Below are 16,040 nucleotides of genomic sequence, written 5' to 3'. Positions count from 1 at the left end.
ATTTGGATAGGGACATGGATGGGAGGGGTACAGAGGGCTATGGTTCAGGTGCTGGTGGATGGGAGTAGGCAGAATAGTTTGATGAAGACTAGGTAGTCAAAGGGCCTGTTTCTATGCTGTAGTGTTCTATGACTTTCTATCTACCCTTTAACCTCTAACTTTATTCTTATATAATTCTTTATATTTGATGAATGTTTTGTTGCATGACATGAAGTTCAAAAAGTAAACAGTAACCAATAATAAATACAGTGAGTGCAATACAGCAGAATGGTGCAGATTGTACTGCAATCTGAAGTAGTGCAAAAAAAAGCTAGTCACAACAGCAGAATACCAGAGCAAGTTTAGAAAACAAGAACATGAACGAAGGCAAATAAAGGGATGCAAAAGTTGAGAATGAAGAGCTATAGGATGCGACAAGCAAGCCAGACTTTGCTAAAGGAGAGGGAATAAAGACTGAGGCAATATCACACATGAATGACCTAGGGCAGAAAGGGCCTATTCTGAGACAGAGAAAGCGAGCCACCTGAAATTTGATGTTAAGTCCAAAAGACTCCATTATGCCCAGACATTATGTTCCTCAAGCTTAGATTAGAAGCAGAAGATTCAGAATCAAATTTATTATCAGACATATGACGAGAAATTGGTGGTTTAACACCGCAGAGCATGACATAAAAGTTACTACAAGCGGAGAGGCAGATATATTAGGGATATTTAAAGATGTCACAAACAGAAGAATCAAAGTCACTGAGATAAAGAATGAAACTGGGAATTCCAAGTTATTCTAGCTGAAACATTAACTGTTCCTCGTCTCGCAAACAGGCGCTTAATAGATGTGGGGAGAGATTGTCTCTGCCGCCCTCTCCGGACCCCCACCATCAGCATCTCCCCTCTACTCCTCGCTGCTTTACATTACCCTCTCCCGTGGCGCTGTCTCGTCGCCCCTCGCCCCTCGCCCCCTACATAAGCCGCCAAGCCGCGGCCTCACGTTTTTCGACAATTTTTAAAAACAAATGTAAAAGGTGTTGTTGTGAGAAGGGGTTTAGAGTGGAAACCACAGCATTTCAAATGGCAGAAATGAGATCGTCAACACGCAGCGCAATTAAATTACCCCAGCACCTGCCCCGGCTCACGTCCTCACCTTTCTCTCAGACAACCAAAGCGCGCCTTCCACCACCAACCAATCAGTTAACCGGCTATCATATTCAACCAATAGCAACTTAGAATAGCCGCTCCAATGGCCAAGAGTAGCCAATCAGAAGCTCATACCGGGAAAAACGTAAGTCATTCACTGCAGGAGACATCCAATAGAAATGAACGTTTCATAATGACTGATTCGCGCTGTCGATGTTTAAGCCAATCAACCTTTACTTTTCTCTTCCTCGTGACTACGTCACGCGCGGGAAGTCAATTCTTAGACTAACTTGCTGGGGAATTCGGTTGTTAAACTGGGTATGTGGGGTGAGAGGAATTGGAGGCATTTTGGGTCGGCATCCTACACAAAGACAACTTTGATTCATTTTCTGTCAGAACTTCCCGCATATTTACTGATGTTCTTTATATTTCAGGCGTTTTATTATTAATTTTCTATCTTACCTTTTATTGCTTGTGTAAAAAATATATCAGACTCAGTAACTCTACTTCTCTCTAGACGCTCCCTGGCCTGCTGAGTGTTTCAAGCATTTTCTGTTTTTATGTCATTTCCAGCTTCCTTTTAGTTTGCCTTTCTAATTTAGTGTTCTGCAAAAGCCTACAATAATAATGAGAAAAGCAGAATTTGCAGAACAAATTCAAGAGAAATACAGTATGGGAAACAGGAAATGCTTCAGGAAGAAACTTTCTGAAATAGAAAACAAGCTGGTTTTAGATTGCTGAAATGACGGATGAAACATTGATAGGATTTTGATGTGGGACAACTGTGGCATGATGCAAAGAGATCTATCTGCATGATAAGGGAATGAAGGAAGTTGGATAAAACAAGCAAAAGAATACGTGCAATCTGAAGGAAATCTCCAATAGACAGTAAATCATAAACTGCTTAACAGGTAATGTTGGAGGACAAGAAAATAGTTAAACTCGGCATGAAGGAATACAGGGAGAACGCAGGAGATGGGGGCTGAGAGGGAAAATGAATCAGCCCTGATGAAATGGTGCAGCAGACTCAATGGGCCAAATGGCCTAATTCTGGTCCTATGAAAAAAGATACTGAAAATATCTTTGAATTATCAAGAAATGTGGATTTAGAATTATTAAGTAAAATAGAAAATATGGGAATAAGTTAAAGTGCTTTAAAATAAAATACATTGGCTGAATCATACAAAATAAATGAAGTGGAAAGAAGAATGGAAGGAAAAATCAACAACTTTTGTGTAATAGGAATGCTAAAGTAGAGAGAAAATCGTGTTGTGAAAGATAAATTTAGAAATACGGAGTCATGAATCTGATGGTGTTAGAATAGGATGACATTAAGTCTGAAATTTTCTCAGCATGAATTAATTCATAAGAGCAGCACTTTAGCATACTGGTTAGTGTAACACTTTACTGCACCAGCAATCAGGGTTCAATTCTCACTGCTGTCCGTAAGGAGCTTTTATGTTCTCCCCATGACTGAGTGGCTTTCCTCCCAAATTCCAAAGATGTACGGTTCTGGTTAGTAAGTTGTGGGAATTCTACATTGGCACTGGAAACATGATGACACCTGTGGGATGCCCCCAGCAAAATCCTTGATTCAAACAACACATTTCACTAATATTCACTGGACTGAATATTATTCTTTCCTTTATAATAGAAGCGATCCAAAATGTTACAGCGGGTCACTCTACAATAGGGGGCCGAAAAAGGATTAAATTGAAGCAGCAAACATGAAAATGTACAGATCCCAAATTAAAATTAGAGAAAGAAGTTATTAATACTAAAAATTTGGATTGTTGCTGTGAATAATTTTACAAGTTGATGCAAAACTGGTCAGCAGACAACAGATTATTTAAAGAGCTGCATGCAATCCAATATTCACCAAGAAATGATGCTTCTCAACTTCTCAAATTACTAATTCCTACTAACGTTTCTTTGTCTCTAATTGCATCTTTCTTTTGTTTTGATGTATAGACTGGAGAGGAGTAGGAGGAAGCTTCTAAAGATCGTGAATCTGATTGAAACTGGTCTTGAGAACAAAGAACGATAAACCTGTCGTAATCTTGATAGAAGCAAACCACAGTCTCACCGGGGTAACAAGATTAAATTCTAAGTAAGAAATACGTGTAAATAAATTATGTTCTTGCACCATCTTACCTGACAGATAAGATGATAAGACCTTACCTGACTAGTTGTTTGTATTTATAATAGAAGCATTTGGGAGTTTGTACAGTTAAGCTTAAAGATGTTTCTGATATTCTGAGATTCATGTGATTACTGAACTGTACTTTATATTGGTTTCCTGAAGGTTTTTGTTGCTTTCTTTCTCATGGCCAATTGGCAGGTGGGTGAGCTGTTAATTTCTTGTGTGTAAGGGGAGGGGATTGGGGGTTTGGTGCTACTGTTGCTGTTCCTTGCTGCGAGTGAGGGGGTCAGGGATTGTTATTGTTGCTGTTCTTTCGTGCAAGTGAGGGAGAAGGGGTCTGTTATTGTCATTATTTTTTTCTCTGCAACTGAGAGGTTTGAGATTATTATTCTCACTGTTTTTTTTCTGCAGGACAGGGGGATTTTGGGTTCTGCGTTTATTTATTTTCTTTCTTATGCCGAGAGGTGGGAGTTGATGTCTTTTCTCTCATCAGCACCCATGGTCTTTTTGTGTTTAATGGCTATCTGGAGAAGACAAGTATCGGGTTGCACTGGACATGCATTCTTTGACAATAACAAATGAACCTTCAAAAATTCAAAGTTTAGAGAATTGAATATCAAAGTTCAAAATAAGTTTATTATCAAAGTATACAACCCTGAGATTCATTTTATTGTGGGCATTCACAGTAAATAGAAACAAACACAATAGAATCAACAAAAACCTTCACACACAAAGACAAACAACCAATGTGCAAAAGACAACAAACTATGCAAATACAAATAAATAAATATTGCAAACATAAATTGTAAAGTCCTTGAAAGTGAGTCTGTATGTTGTGGAATCAAGTCGGCGTTGAGATGAGTGAAGTTATCCATACTGGTTCAGAAGCCTGATGGTTGAAGGGTAATAACTCTTCCTGAACCTGGTGGTGTGGGACCCGAGGCTCCTGTCGACCACCTTCCTGATGGCAGCAGCAAGAAAAGAGAATGGCCTGGGTGGTGGGGGTCCCTGATGATGGATGCTGCTTTCCTGCTGATGAATTTAATTGCATGTGTTTAATTTTGGTACAATGTATGAAGTTTACCTTTGCAGACAGTTGTAGTGGGATGGTGTTGCAGAGACTGCAGGTGGAATCAGAGGTGGCAGCACAACTCTCTAGAGGCCGCTGTTCAAAAGGAGAGGCAGCCTGTGATTAATAATAAAAATTTGCGCAACTTCCAACATTCCCTCTAAAGTTTTTTTTACAGCTGCGCTGCCCAACCCTTAAGCAGATAATTTTTACCTCCTGAAAACTGTGTGCCACTTTAAATGTTTTTTGTGTAATATGCATACTATGAATATCTGGAATGAAGATTGAAAAATCCCATACTTTTGATTTTATTTATTAATTGAAGGATATAATGAAATTCGTCTTTATAACCAATCCATTGTCTATAAATACTATCCAGATTAGTTTCACGTCCAGATGAAAGATTCATCTCCTAACAGGCAGTCACCAACCAAGTAGTAGTTAGTTACTTACTGCCTGTTACACCACTGGCGTTTAGGGCAGTAATCCAGATGAAAGACACTTCTTAATCCTCATTAGCTCATCCAAATGATCCATTTCTAGTCTGTTTCTGGAGTTTACATTTGATTGAATTCATAAGACAGAATCCAGATTCACAGTCAGCACGAGAAGCTTGAAATGTTCCAATGATGTCAACAATAATTGACAGATCAAATTCTTCATTTCTAAGCAAGTAGTTCAATATATCAGTGAATGTCTTAATTGAACCAATTTTAACTTTCTCAGAAACAGCTAGTTTGAAATCATGGTACTGCTGCAATGTTTTCAAAATTATATCAGCATTATATAAAAGAAAATCCCAGCTGCATAGCAACAAAGGCTATGTGCGTGGGGGCATTTTGGTTACTGCATGGCCATGCACCCATGCAGATTACAGTTACTTCTTGGCTTTACATACATTGACACTCTTGCGAGAGCCTTAAAAAGATAAGATTCAAGATTGTTTATTGTCACTCTTCAGTACACGAGTGTAAATGAGGATGAAATGATTGTTTCTCTAGATCCGATGCAGCATAAAAAAACACAATAAGCATAGAGAAAACCATTTTAAAAACACAATAATTATATAATTATATATATATATATTTATAGAAGCAATCCTATAAAATGCAAGTACAATTAACTGTTACATACATAGACTGATTGTGTACATAAAGTGACACTAGGTGGTGTGTATGTGGTGGTGGTGGTGGGATGGGTTAATTGGTTGAGCTGTTGATCAGCCTAATGGCTTGTTGCATCTGGTGGTACGATGGATTATCAAATTCTAATGCTGTCCCCTGAAGGTCAGCTCTCTTGTCGGTGCTGCTCTCCAGTGTTCGCTCCCTGGAAGCCAAGCTGATTTGCCTTCATCTGCAACTGACCCAGCGCGAGTTGAGGAACTGCTGCATAATTGTTCTTGCAGAAACATGGCTCCAGGACAATATCTCATGTACTATCAATCTCCAGGCCATGACACTCAGGGACTTGAGCGAATATTATTTTGTGATTGTATATTCTATCATAACTAAATATGCTGTGTGTGAATATATGTACTGTCTTTTGCATCCTGGCCCCGAAGGAATACTGTTTTGTTTAGCTGTGTACATGTGTCTGGTTGACTGACAATTAAACTCGAACTTCAAAGGTTCAGAGGTTCATGTTTTATCAAAGCACGTATCCCTATACGACGCTGAAATTTGTCTTCTCCAGATAGCCACAAAACAAAGAAAGAACATGGAAGTCTTTCAGAGAGAAACATCAAACTCATGCCACCCCCCATACAAAAAGAAACAGCATTCTGATCACCAACCTTTCCCCCCCCCCCCAAAAAACCCCACCCTCCACGCACAAGATAGAACAGGAAATGAAACGTGAATTAATTTATAGTGACAGACAGGTAGAAGGGGGACAGAGAGCAACAATAGTAATCTTCTGCCACACACATAAAATGCCGGAGGAACTCAGCAGGCCAGGCAGCATCTATGGCAAAAAGTACATTTGATGTTTTGGTAATTTTCTGTTGGTGGGGTACAAGAAGATGGTGTAAATTGGGTGGAGGGAGGTCAGACACCTACCTTCCACTTTGTTGGCATTGGTGTATTGGTTACCTTGGTTTCCAGGCTGGTTCTAAGGATAATTTGTAGGTGCAGAATACTACATTTCTACCCAAGTCGATGGGCTCCAAGCAGAGCAGTCTGGAGAGGCCTACCTGTGTGTGGGTGGGGGTGGAAAAGGGGCTTGTTTAGTTGTTGCTTGTGTTGTTCTGCTCAGCATTGTGGGTGTGCTGTGTTGGTGCCAGAATGTGTGGTGACACTTGTGATCTGTTCTCAATGTATCCTTAGGCTGTGTTGGTTGTTAACACAAACTTTGCATTTCACCTTATGCTTTGATGTATGTGTGATTAAATAAATGAATCTGAGTCAGAATTGGTGTCCTATTGTCACGTGTGCTGAGATACAGAGTCTCCCATGCTGTTCATACAAATCAGATTGTTGCATTGAGCGAGAACAAGGTAACAGTGTAAAAGCCACTGAAAGAGAGCATTGCAGGCAAACGATAAAATACGAGATCATGACCATGTAGATTACAAGGCCAAATGTCCATCTCGTATTGTACCAGAGGTCTGTTCAAGAGTCTGATAACAGTGGGGTAGAAGATATAGTCAAGCCTGGTGTTACAAGCTTTCAGGAAATTATATCTTCTGACCAATGGAAGGGGGGGTGGAGGAGAGAGAATGTCTGGGGTGGGTGGGGTCTTTGATTATGCTGGATGCTTTACCGAGGCAGCGAGGAGCGTAGACAGAGTTCATGGAGGGAAGGCTGGTTCCTGTGATGTGCTGAGTTACCCCACAACTCTCTGCAGTTTCCTGTGGTCAGGTGCAGAGCAGTTCCTGTGCCAAGCTATTAAGCATCCAGACACAATGCTTTCTATGGCGCATTGATATAAAATGGTAAGAATCAATGGAGATGTGATAAATTTCTTTACCCTCCTGAGGAAGTAGAGATGTTGGTGAGCTGTCTTGGCCGTGACTCCAATGTTATCGGAGCAGGACAGGCTGTTGACAGGCCTGAGCTGAACCCCCAAATCAAGAGGACTAGTGGACCTAAACCAGGAGCTCCTAAGCTGAACCCCCCAAATTGGGAGGACCGGTGGAGTCAAACCAGGCACCAAACAAGGCCCTGACTCCGGTCAACATAGCTCTCTGAGTCACTCAGGCACGCAAGCCTCCAAACCCTACAACGAGGTTGTGGTCCTCTTGGAGATCTAATAATTTTGCCTGATTAGAAGAAAATTCAGGTTTGTGTGAGTGGGTGGTTGATCTACAGTTAATTCCCAAGGACCATTTCATTTTATGCATTCTTCCTTAATAATGTAAAGATTTCAGAGTTCATTTGGTGGATCTTGATCGTAATGACTGCTGACATGTCCTGTGGAGTTAAGTCTTTATTTGAAAATTGTCCTTGACTTTGGCAGGTACTGGGTGAAAACCTGTCTGCATTGGTCCTGGCAGTTGGGAGAACAATAAGCCAAATTTGAAAAGATTAGATTTATCCATTGGCATCCAAATTCAGGAGACTCAAAATAATCTAGAGCCAAAAAAAAAACAAACTATTGAATGTACTCAGTATGTCAGGCAGCATCTGTTGAGCGAAATGGACAGTAAATGTTTCAAGTCAAGACCCTTCTTCTGGACTGAGAGATTAGATGGTAAGGGAGGGGCTTGGTAAGATACACCAAGCATAATGGATCCAGGTGAGGAGGGTGATGGAGTCAGTGAGGGAAGGAAGGGTAGACAGAGTCATGGAGTCCACAGACCCTCGCTTAATGGCATTGGTCCATTGTGTAAAAATTGTGGGGAACTCCCATATTGGGATAAGCTTCTGGTCAAGATATTGCTGAGCTCTGAAGTCCATCATCACAGCTTGGCAACCTCTCAGGCTTAGTTGTTCGCATGGTTCATAGGGATGGTTTTGGAGACAATGTGGGGAGTTAGGGGACAGGTTAGGGTTTGGGGAGAATTAGAGGTCAGGGACACAGGAGTTAGAGGTCGGAGTCCAGGTCAGACTGCTCCATGGTTGAAGGCCAATGAATCCCAAGGATGAAGATCAAGTTGGCAGGTGCTCTGGTCAAGGATTAAGATTGGCAGGTCCTGAGGAGGAGGGACTTTGACCCCCCCACCCCCCAAGGTTGGTGAGCCCTAGGGTTGGAATTCCATGTGGGCAGATACGGAGGCTGTAGGGCGGTCAGCACGTCTGGATGTCAGACTCCAGTGAGATCAGGTTGGCAATAACCGAGGACGAAGACCTGCGATTCCCGAGTTTGAGGTCCATGATTGGTGGCCCCTGAGGATGAGGGACAGTGATTCCCAATGGGGGAAGGAAGGGGTTTATTTTGCAATTGCTGAGTCTCTCTTGTTGTACGTTGGCTGTATGCTGTTCGATGTGGGCGTGCTATGTTAGTGCCAGAAGAGTGGTGACACTTGCGGGCTGCCCCCAGCACATCCTCAGACTGTGTTGGTTGTTGACCAAACAACACATTTCACTGTATGATGTACATGTGATAAATAAGATATAAGAGCAGAATTAGGCCATTTGGCCCATCGAGTTGGCTCTGCCATTTCATCATGGCTAATCCATTTCCCTCTCAGCCCCAGTCTCCTGCCTTCTCTCTGTATCTCTTCACGCCCTGACTAATCAAGAACCTATCAACCCCTGACTTAAATATACATAAAGACTTGGCCTCCACAGCTGACTGTGGCAATGAATTCCACAAATTCACCACCCTCTGTCTAAAGAAATTCCTCCTCGTCTCTGTTCTAAATGGACCTCCCTCTATTCTGAGGCTGTATCCTTTGGTCTTAAACTCTCCCAACATAGAAAACAACCTCTCCACATCCACTCTATCAAGGCCTTTCAACATTTGATAGGTTTCAGTGAGGTCACCCCTCATTCTTCTGAATTCCAGGAGTACAGGCCATGTGACTAATGAATCTAATCTAATTTAATTTATGTGTAGTCTGCCACTCAACCTGAAATTTTGGCAGAGATGATTCTCAACAAAAGTTGGTGCTGGTTAATTCTGAAATAGTGTATGATATGATTTGTGTACAATACAGGACCCATGTTGTGTACAATACAGGAGGCAGGTTGTGTATGATACAGTTTGAGGTCCATGTTCAGGCAGCAGTGTTCCATTTGTTGTTATGCAAGAGCCATCTCTGTGCAAGTATTTGTAAATGATCATGACAGCACATGCAAGTTCGGTTTCAGAAACCTGCCAGCGCTTTCCAGCATTTCTCCCAGTGGCAGCATGACTTACTAAATTTTCCTTTAATAGATCAGGTTGCATTTGGAGAGAATTTATCTCAGATGAGGTTAGAATTGCACCCAGCTCAGAGTGGAACAACAATCTCTATTTAACGAATCCTGCCTAAAGCAGAAAACCCCTGCAGACACTAAATGTTAATATATAATTCTGAATAAATGTTTTTTTTCAAAAATTGCCAGAGCCTCTAAAGCAGTTTGCATTAATATGACGCATGTAATTTAGTCAATTTTCTGTGACAGTTCGGGGGAGTATTATCTTGAGGTCCACGTCCACAGAGCCTTCAAATTTGCCATGCAAGTTGATAGGGTGGTCAAGAAGGTGTATGCTATGTTGGCCTTCGTTAGTTGAAGGCTTGAGTTCAAGAGCCAAGCAGTACTACTCTGACTCCCAGTACTCCAAGGAGAAACCTCAGCTTCAACAATTTTTTCAAATTCCTGGTGTCTCTTTGCTCTGGTAAATTTCTTTTTCTTCACCCCCTACACTCCCCCACACCTGAGGCTTGTCACCCTTCCTAAATTGTGGTGTCAGGAACTGAAAACAGAATTCCAGGAGGTGCCCAACCAATGATGGGTTTTGTACTTTATGACTCTACTTATAAACCCGAGGATCCCGTTTACATTTGAAATGCCTTCTTAGTTTGTCCTACTGTCTCGACACATACCCAAAGGATTCTCGTCCTCCTTGCCTCTCATTCTTTTGACCCAAATACACAATTACACAACACATAGAACAACACATCATGAATATAGGTCTTTCTGGCCAAAGATTCCATGCTGACCACATTGACCACCCAGCTAGTCCCGATTTCCTGCCATCAGCCCATATTTCTGCAGGCCCCTCCCTTCCAATTGCTTCTTAAACGACACTATTGTACCTTCCTCAACCACTTCCTCTGGCAGCTCGTTCCATTTACTGACCACCCTCTGTGTGAAAAAAATGCTCCTCAAGCCTTTTTAAATCTTCCTCTTCTCACCCTAAACCTATGTGCTCTAGTTCTGCACTCGCCTACCCCGGGGAAAAGACTATTCCCGTTCAATTCATTTATGCGTCTCATAAATACTTCCATGAATCACTCTTCATTTCCCACAGTACGTTCCAAGGGATGAAAACATAACCTGTCCAACCTCACCCTCAAGTCCTGGCAACATCCTCATAAATCTTTTCTGCACTCTTTCCAGTTTAACCACATCTTTCCTGTAACATGGTGATCAAAACTACACACAGTACTCCCACTGCAGTCTCTCCAACGACTCGTACAAATACAATGTAATGTAAAATGAATCACGTAACTTCTCTGTGCTAAATTCTATCTGCCGCATGTGAACTCTTTGCACTTTAGTACAATTCTTAGTTTTATTTTTTCCTCCAGGAGGACCACAACCTTGTTGTGGTTTGGAGGCTTGCATGCCTCAATAACCTGGAGAGGTTGAAGTCATGACTTTATGCTTTGGCTCTTGGTGGGGTCACCCATGCCGAACAGGTCAAAGGGTAGAAGGCCAGACTAAGAGTGGTCCACCAGGTTTGGGGGTTCAGCTCATGGCTAACAACCCTGACTGGTGAAACAAAACTGTTACGGAAACAGCAGTGAAGAATCCTTCTACACCTGAGTGTGACGGTATTCCTGAGTCTCCATCCGGGACTTGCATGGCTGATAGTAGTGAAAACTGAGAGGAAGCTACTGACATGATGAAAGAAGCACTGAACAGCACCAGAGAAAGAGGACCTTCACTGCTGCCCCAAACACCAGCGGTGTAACAGGCAGTAAGTAATAATGAATAATGAATTTTATTTTGAGTCATCATCAAGTTTTTTAAAAATGCCCTTTAAACCCAGCTGTTGATCACCTGGGGCAGCATGGTGGCACAGCAGCCAGTATGACACTACCACAGCGCCAGCGATCCGGGTTTAATTCACATAGCTGTCTGTGAGGAGTCTGTACGTTCTCCCCGTGACCGCGTGGTTTTCCTCCGGGAGCTCCGGTTTCCACCCACAGTCCAAAGACGTATTGGTTAGTAGGTAATTGGTCACATGGGTGTGATTGAGCATCGAGGGTTCACTGGGCTAGAAGGGCCAGCTACCATGTGTTATCTCTAAATAAACATCAAAGCATAGCACCCCAGATCTAACCCTCTGCCCTTTACTACCATTATCAGAGTCTTGACTGGGGCAGGGTTTCAGCTTTCTGGTTGTGAAATGGCATGTTGTTCACAGATCCTGAGTGTCTGGTTGGTTAAAACGAGGGCCAGAAATTATATAACAAGTTCAGCACTTAATAATAATGTTTCTAAGTAAAGCTTATTCCAAGAGCAATAATGATGCACACAAACAATGCCCATATAATCAATCAAAGTAGTGTCGAAGTACAAGAATTATTAAGTGTTAATGTTTTGGTTGCCATAGTTACCCAAGCTCACTGCAGCAAAAGACTAGTAATGTGCTATTTATTATCAGTGACAGCGTCTGTGTTTTCGTGAATGTTAATCTATTCTCTTTGCATCCATGTCACTGCTTATTTTTTTCCACCAGGAAATAGCAAACAATCATATCATTTTTTAAAATTTGCTCTTTTGCTAAAGACAGCTTTCTCTTGGTCAGCCTCTCTCCCTCTTCAAAGTCTACATGCAGACTTTGATGGCCAGTCCTGTTTGCCCATGTTGACCTGACTCGTGGGCTGCTCCACATAATCTTCAATTCCCAAACACAAAGTCAAGGAGCACTAAAGCACAGAGACAGGCCTTTCAGCCCATCTAATCTGTGCTGAACCATTTAAACTGGACCTGGACCATCCAAACATGTCAAACACCTCTTAGTCTAAGCACAAGTTCAGATTCAATTCAGCCAAATAAAACAGCATTACTACTCCAGGGCCAAGGTGCAAAACACAGTACCAACAGTCATACACAGCACAGACTCATATAGTACGTATAAGATACAGTAGCAGTAAACTTACAGTCACACAAAATTAATATAATGTAGCCCAAATTCCTGAGTCCATGAATGTTGTTGGAAAGAGCAAGGCTGCAGCAGTCTGCAGATGAATGCAATCTGCCGAGCGAGCACTGGAGAGCAGCACAGACGTCGTGTCACACTGCCTCCAGGTACCAACTCCAACCACTCTCTTCTGGGCAGCTGCATCAGGCAACCCTGCGGCATGAGGACCTGGTTCGTGCTACAGCTGAGGCCAAGCAGCTACCCTGCCTTTGGTCCCGCCAATAAACCGGCAAACCATACAAGAAAAACACCAAGAATAATTACTCGCTTTTAGACTGCACCGCGCCCTTGCGTACCAATTCTGACACCTTTCTCTGGCAGGAAGCTCCAAATCCAGCTCTGTCTGTCAATGTCCGTCTGTCTCTGTCTACCTATCTCTGTCTGCCTATCTCTGTCTGTCTGTGTCTGTCTCTGTCTACCTATCTCTGTCTGCCTATCTCTGTCTGTCTATCTCTGTCTCTGTCTGCCTATCTCTGCTTGTATCTCTCTAACACAGAAGTCAGCCTTTGAGCTGGTCTGCTACCTTTCCACTCCACACAGGAACTCTCCTGCTCAGCAAATTCATCACAGCTGTAACAAAAACATGGCCTCCATTGGCTGGGGCAGACCATGGATATTGCGGCTAGTTGTCTACAGGACAGAGCAGTATGGCACAGAGAGCAAGCTGTTGCCTACGCAGCGGGCTCCCCCTCCCCACACAGCGGGCTCCCCCCCTCTCCACGCAGCGGGCTCCCCCTCCCCACCCCTCCCTACGCAGCGGGCTCCCCTCCTCCCCACACAGCGGGCTCCCCCCCTCCCCACGCAGCGGGCTCCCCCCCTCCCCACCCCTCCCTACGCAGCGGGCTCCCCCCCCTCCCCACCCCTCCCTACGCAGCGGGCTCCCCCCCTCCCCACGCAGCGGGCTCCTCCTCCCCACGCAGCGGGCTCCTCCTCCCCACACAGCGGGCTCCCCCTCCCCACACAGCGGGCTCCCCCTCCCCACACAGCTGATGAACCCAACGGAACAGCAGAGACCGATCAATACAGTTAGGCACCAGCGGCATCGCAGGAGTTGCTAGTGATCACTGATCTTAGTGTAGGACTGCCTTAGGACCTTCAGCTCCAGATTTTCCCTCAGGGTTTGATCCCGAAGCCTTCCCCATGAGTGGGTATAGCCGCAAGGCAGCAGACGTTTGAGATCAGAGTTTTCCTTCTCCTAGATGAGCTGCCAATCACAGCTGAGGAGTCCTATCTACCCAAAACAACTGGTTTTAAGGTGCCAGTAACCCGTCTTTGTCATGTCTGTAGAAACCGTTCCACTGGGCTTAGTAGCTAAGCCACATGAGAAGGCCAGGAGCTGGACTGGTTGTCAGAGGCTGTTTGAGATGCACGCCTCTGGGACCATTTACTAGGTAGTGGGAGCTTATCCCCATCACCACACCCAGTTATAACAACCTTGAGGAAACTCCTATCTTTTAATGCAATAGATTTTATGTTTAATGTTAAATATCAATTAAATATTCAGTAAATTAAATGTAAAATAACAATATGTAATATTTAAATGCAATAATGGGATTGCTGAGAGCTGGAATAGATCTGTTGGGATGATTGACCTATTGTTTTGGAATAAATAATCTATAAAAATTGTCAAGTGCAAACAAGAGACTAAAATAAGAGCCTCAGTATTACTCAATGACTCATGAGTAATATCCTCAGCCTAATGACAAAACGTGACAAATATTTTAATTCTGTGTTCCCCCCACCCAGTAATCCCTGATTTGAACCCCAGCCTTCCTGCTTGGTATCCTCAGCCAATCAGAATCAGGTTTATTATCACTGACAAATGTTGTTAAATTTGTTGATTTGTGGCAGCAATATGCCACAACACACAAAAATATTACTTTAAGTTACAATAAGGAAAATAAATAAGTAATATAAAAAGAGAGCAAAATAGTGTGGCAGTATTCATGGGTTCAAGGACCATTCAGAAATCTGATAGCAGAGGAGAAATTGTTCCTGAAACTTTGAGTGTGTGTCTTCAGGCTCCTGTACCTCCTCCTTTGATGGATATTCACTTCCTGGGCCAGAGGGGGCCTCATAGTTTGCCAAGCTCTGCTTTCTAAACATTACAGCTATCACTTGTAAGATCAAACAATGGAAGTTAAACGTCCAACTATATTCTTTATTTAGCTTCTGGTTGTAAACAGGAGCCAGTCTTCAGTTCTTAAAATGTAAATGGCAAGCAGTAATCAATTTGAAGTTAAAATAAAGTACTGTCTATAGATCAGCTTAGCAAATATATGTATCAGACACATTGTCTGTAGAAAACAGGATGTTGGTCACTGGCCCTGGCTCATTGCTGAACAGGTGCAGTATAACACATTGGGTTAGTTACGTTTGCTTGTTTCAAAATAAACAAGCTGACTAAACAGTTTAGTTCAAAGAAGCTTGCAGACCAGATGGATTTCATTTAGCATTATCAAATAACTGATGTTTTTGTAGTTGTTGCTGAGGCTTTATAAGGCACTGGCAAGGCCTCACCTTGAGTATTGTGAACGGTTTTGGGCCCCTCATTTTAGAAGAGATGTGCTGGCATTGGAGAGAGTCCAGAGGAGGTTCACAAAGATGATTCCAGGAATGTAAGGGTTATCATATGAGGAATGTTTGATGTCTCTGGGTCTGTACTCGCTGGAATTCAGAAGGGTGAGGGGGGATCTCAGTGAAACCTTTTGAATGTTGAAAGGCCTAGACAGAGTAGATGTGGAAAGGATCTTTCCCATGGTGGGAGAGTCTAGGACAAGAGGGCACAGCCTCAGGATAGAGGGGCACCCTTTCAAAACAGAGATGCGGAGGAAGTTTTTTAGCCAAAGGGTGGTGAATTTGTGGGATTTGTTGCCACATGCAGCTGTGGAGGCCAGGTCGTTGGGCGTATTTAAGGCAGAGGTTGGTAGGTTCTTGAATGGACATGGCATCAAAGGTTACAGGGAGAAGGCCAGAAACTGGGAATGAAGAGGAGACAGAAAAAAAGGATCAGCCATGATTGAATGGCAGAGCAGACTCAATGGGCCAGATAGCCTAATTCTGCTCCTATGTCTTATGGTCTATGAAAGTTAGCTTCATGGTATTAATTATGGGTAGCTGGAGTCTGTGTGTCTCCAAAAAGGTTTGAGACCTTTTGTGTAAAAAAAAGGTATCTGAGGAAATATATACATGTGCAGTCACCTGAGCAGTAAAGAAACTGTTTAAATATAGAGAGCAGTTCTGGCTTATTAGGAATGGGGGTAGGGAACATCAAGAAGAGTGAAAGACACATGGGGTGAACTAAAATCGAATCCTCTGGCTTTGATTTCTGCAAAGGACGATTCATCTGCATCATTGGTATGCCTTCCTAGTTTGTAAGAACTGTAATTGTGTTTT

General features: G+C 42.9%; 1 protein-coding gene across 2 annotated transcripts in view; it reads right to left on the bottom strand.

The window, feature by feature from the left end:
- The window catches only part of tipin (timeless interacting protein), a 46,947-nt gene that overhangs the window by 24,949 nt on the left and 5,958 nt on the right, over window positions 1-16,040 (bottom strand). The window contains exon 1 of one of the 2 annotated variants that reach the window (XM_073032731.1): window positions 1,139-1,162. The exons of the other annotated variant lie outside the window; for it this stretch is intronic. The gene's annotated coding sequence lies outside the window, so the exon portion shown is untranslated. Of the gene's footprint in view, window positions 1-1,138; window positions 1,163-16,040 lie in introns of those variants that run through there. 2 annotated transcript variants of the gene reach the window in all.

Source organism: Hemitrygon akajei, chromosome 30 (assembly GCF_048418815.1).
Source record: "Hemitrygon akajei chromosome 30, sHemAka1.3, whole genome shotgun sequence".
Lineage (NCBI taxonomy): Eukaryota > Metazoa > Chordata > Chondrichthyes > Myliobatiformes > Dasyatidae > Hemitrygon > Hemitrygon akajei.
This window is presented reverse-complemented; position numbering and strand designations above follow the sequence as displayed.